Genomic DNA, 5,265 nt, shown 5'->3' with positions numbered 1-5,265 from the left:
TATATATATATATATATATATATATATATATACTGAGGGTGATAAATTGAATATTAATTTCAATTTAAGACCAGTAGTCTAGCATATAAAAAAACCTGATAATTCAGAAAAATTGTATTACATGCATATAAGAAGGGATGACCATGAGGTGGACATCCAATATGCTGGTGGACATCCAATAGGTCATCAACGACGCAACCACAAAGAAAAATATATATATATAGAGAGAGAGAGAGGGAATGAGAATGGTAGTTATAGAGGCTCACATACAGTACTTCAAGTTTGTGTGAACAATTCTAGGTCACTGCACTTCAAATCTTGCAACAGCTGAAGAAATGCTGTGGTCATCTTAATGTTGATGCAGAAACTCAAAGTCCTTTATGTAAGTCTCTATAATTGTATCATTCAATGAATATAGTTCTCTATTTCCTAATATTGAAGTCTACCTTTTTTGTCTATCTATATATGTATGTGTGTGTGTTTGTTTCTTTGTCTTGACATCACATGGTGTTTGTAAATGTCTCCATCATACAGGCAGTATTCATTCATCTCCAATATTCTGTGAAGTCATGTTTGACCATGGGGAAGTATTACCTTGCTTGGAAACAGGTAAGGGTTGGTGACTGGAAGAGCATCTGGTTACAAAAAATCTGCCTCAGTAAACTCAGTTCAACCCATGGTTGCACAGAAAGTGGACATTAAAACAATGATAATGATGATACATCATCTGTTTTCTATGCTGGCACGGATGGACAATTTGACAGGAACTGGTATGGCTGGAGAGCTGCAACAGGTTCCAGCTGTCTGTTTTGGTATGGGTTCTATAGCTGGATGCCCTTCCTAATGCCAACCACTTTACAGAGTGTATTGGGTGCTATATATCTGGCACTAGGACCGGTGCTGGTTCATGTGGTGCCAGCACTGGTGCTTTATGATATTAACAGGATCAGTTTGCCAAGCAGACACAAACACCATCCTTTCTCTTTATGATTTATCTGTTAGTGTATTAAAATATTTAGTCTTGGAACAGAATGATAAAACAATGGCTTTCAAAGAGCCTGAACAAACACAAACAGGTGAGAGAACTGTTGTTCACCTTGAATACCTGGCCATTGATATAAATAGAATAATAAAACCAATGTATGACTGTTAAGATAGAACAACTCAAAGGAATGTGTTTGTATTTGCTCGGCTGATATTCCATTCCAGTTGATGTACAACATGCTAAAACGTTTGCAAAAGCAAAGAATAATGAAGTGGCAAAGCCCTGCTACAAGGAATTTTACCGATGTTTGTGGCCTAGTTTACCCAAAAATATCAAGACACGTCTGGATTTATTGAGAAGTTACAAATAATAGAAGCAGGCAGTAAATAGCAAATTTAAAGCCTGTTTATCATTAGTCTGTGTTGTGGAAAGTAGATTTTTCTTCAAATATGGCATCTGGGACATCTCTGCCATGTAAATTATCCAAAAACATTTAACTAGAGAATTAATATTTGGAATTTTGGACTTCTCTCTTGAACTCAACTTTTAATGCACTAAATTTTTTTTCTTGAACATTTGGGGGTGCATCTAATATTCCTTTGTGTCTTTTAGACCATCAAATACTGTAATATTGGTTCTACCAATCCTGGGATTTATATCTTGCTATCAGTCAAACCATCCAACCCATGCCAGCATGGAAAGCGGACGTTAAACGACAACGATGATGATGATGAATAGGAGTAAGTGGAAAGAAAATGGAGATGGTGGAGATGAGATGCCAGAGTGAAATTTCAAGGTACAAAATGGGGAACAAAAAAAAGGATATAGACTGCAGGTTGGGAGAGGGGGGAGGGTAATTCCATAAGTGTGTGAGAGGAGAGTGTTAAAGATGGGTGTAGAGGTAGGGTAGAGGGTTAAAGATGGGCATAGAGGTCCTAGATATATCTCTGAAAATAAGTAGGATGGTCAGAGCTGGAATATCTTTTGCTCATGAGCCTAATTAACCCTTTCATTACTGTATTTCTGTTGAGATGCTCTGTGTTTCTTTCAATTAATTTTAAATATAGCAAAGAATTTAGTAAAATAAGTTATCATTCAGCTAGTGTTAGGGACATAAATTGTGACCAAAGTTTGGTGGAAGATTTTAATTCAAAACTTAGGAAAACAAGACCTTTGTACTACAGAGTCAGAGCTGGTTTCAGCCAGGTTGGTAACGAAAGGGTTAATCAGGTTTGGCCTGGGATAAAAATAACAACTGCTGTAGAATTCTTCAATTTATTGGTTCTTATTTTTTCAGAATGACATTTTCTCTTTCATTCATATTGTTTCAAATGAATATTTTTACTATATTAAGCTACTCTAACCAGCCTAGCAGATAACCCTTCAGTTTTTGATAGAATTCATTATCTACTTGTTAAGATAACAAAATCTGTGTAGTAGAGGCAATGATCATTTCTTGTCGGACCTTATGAAGACAATCTTAAACAGCAAAGCAAAAAAAAAAATGTAATTGGACATTGATTTATCTAAAATGGGGTCACTGTAAATTACTACCTCCCACCACCACATTTTGCTAGGTGGAGGAGCTGGTAGAATCATTAGCTTGCTGGGCAAAATGTTTAGTGGCATTATTTTTTTTTTTTTTTGTCTTTATGTTCTGAATTCAAATTCTGCCAAAGTTGACTTTGCCTTTTGTCCTTTCAGGGTCGATAAAATAAGTGCCAGTCATGTACTGGGGTTGATGTAATTGGCTTATCCCCTGAACTTGCTAGCAGAATCATTAGCATGCAGGGCAAAATGCTTAGTGGCGTTTTGTCCGTGTTTATGTTCCGAGTTCAAATTCCGCCAAGGTCAACTTTGCTTTTCATCCTTTCAGGGTCGATAAAATAAGTGCCAGATGAACACTGAAATTGCTGACCTTGTGCCAAAACCTGAAACCAATATTATTATTATTAAGATAGGGAACTGGCGGAATTGTTAGCACACTGGAAAAATTGTTTAGAAAAATTTGTCTTTTGATCCAAGTTCAAATTCTGTGGAAGTCAAATTTGCCTTTCATTCTTTCAAGGAGATAAAAATAAGTACCAGTTTAACGCTGGGGTTGATGTAATCCACTTACCCCATCCCAATATTTCAGTGCTTATGGTAAAAAAAAAAGAATTATTACCTCTGCCTTAGCGAAGGCAGAGGTATTGTTTTCAGTCGTGTTTGTTTGTTTGTTTGTCTGTGGACAAGATATCTCAAGAACCGCCAGATGAATTCAGATGAAACTTTCAAGGATGTTTGGCCTCGTGACTGGCACGAACTAATTAGATTTTGGGATCAATCTGGTACCAGACAAGGATTCTGGATTATTTTTCCTGTTTTTGTACTTAATTTTTGAGAGCGGTCCGGTTCATTTTTAGTATTTTCATTTGTGAGAGCTGTTGAGTTTATTTCAGATATTCTCATTTTAAAAATCATATCTGGTTAATCATTGAGAGGACGTTAGTGTTGCCTTGGTGGAGGTGTGCACTCTCTGAGCGCTCTTGCTGTTGTTATTAAGGTAGGGAACTGGCGGAATTGTTAGCACACTGGACAAATTGTTTATCAGCATTTCAGTTGTCTTTATGATCTGAGTTCAAATTCCACCACAGTCAGCTTTGTCTTTTATTCTTTCAAGAAGATAAAATAAGTACCAGTTTAACGCTGGGGTTGATGTAAGCACCTTGCTTCAACCCAATATTTCAGGCCTTGCGCTTATGGTAAAAAAGGATTATTATAAATATTTTTATTTGATTCCAAAAGATACTAAGCTGTTATTTTAGGAAAAAAATATAAGAATTTATGCAATCTTGATTGTTTTCTTTTTTCTTTTCTGTTTTGACATTTTGAGAAAGGTGATTGTGAAATCTAATCAGTCACTCACCTTTACAGGTAGGTGTGATATGTTATGAGTAAGTTTCAAAATAATAATAATAGATATTAATCTATTGTGCCCATTAATTGATAAAAGTTAATTTCTTGATTTCTGTATATTGATTTCTGACAAATGACTCATTTATGACATACGACATATGACTACTGTATCCCCCTTCCGCCCCCACATCACTTTCAGTATCTTACTGATACATGTTTCATTAGCCCACCCTCCACCCCCACCACATGTACATTCAGACACAGGAAGAATAATAGATTTGATTCTGGGTTAATTAAACACTGAGCCTAGCAAGACGAGACCTCAAATGTGGACATGCAATTTACCAGACATAGCAGCCAGTGATCAGACAAATCATTGTCTACTATCTTGAAATATGGCAAAGTCATCTTGAGTAATAGTGTCCTAGATACACTTTAGCAGAATGAAAAAAGTAGACTAGTTGCAGCTGGAGCATTTTTTCATGGTGGTCGACTGGTCAGTCCCTAGATGACCTATGGCCAAACAACTGCTAAATTAAACACTGCAATTCATCAACTTGAGTATTCTATTGTCTCGGCCATATTTCATCTTATTTAATTAATGGAGTGATTTGGACTTGCACACATGTACACATATATATGTCATCATCATCATTTAATGTCTGTTGTCCATGCTGGCATGGGTTGGACAGTTTGACCAAAGCTGGAAGGCTGCACCTTCCTAATACCAACCACTTCAATAGTGTAATGAGTGCTTTTATGTGCCATCGGCACGACACCAGTATCTGCCATGACTACGATCTCACTTGGCTGGATGGGTCTTCTACTCAAGCACAGCATATTGCCAAAGGTCTTGGTCATTTGTCATTGCCTCCATGTGGCCCAGTGCTCAAAAGGTGTTTTTTTATGTGCCAGTTATGCAACACTGGCATCAGCCACATTGCCTCCAGGAAGTCCAGTGCTCAAAAGGAGCTTTTTATATGCCACTGGCACGACACCAGCATCAGCCACAACTATGATTTCACTTGGCTTGACAGCCTATCACCAAAGGTCTTGCTCACTGGTCATTGCCTCCATGAGGCTCAAAATTCAAAAATCATGCTTCACCACCTCGTCTCATGTCTTCCTGGGTCTACCTCATCCTCAGGTTCCTTCCACAGTTAGAAATTGGTACTTCTTTACACAGCTGTCCTCATACATATGCATTACATAACCATACCAGTGCATTCATCCCTCTTGCACACCACATCTGATGCTTCTTATGCCCAGCTTTTCTCTCAAGACGCTTACATTCTGACATAAATGCACACTGACACTGCACATTCAGCAAAGCATACATATATATATATATATATATATATATATATATATATATATATATA

Source organism: Octopus bimaculoides, chromosome 6 (assembly GCF_001194135.2).
Source record: "Octopus bimaculoides isolate UCB-OBI-ISO-001 chromosome 6, ASM119413v2, whole genome shotgun sequence".
Classification (NCBI taxonomy): Eukaryota; Metazoa; Mollusca; class Cephalopoda; order Octopoda; family Octopodidae; genus Octopus; species Octopus bimaculoides.
This window is presented reverse-complemented; position numbering follows the sequence as displayed.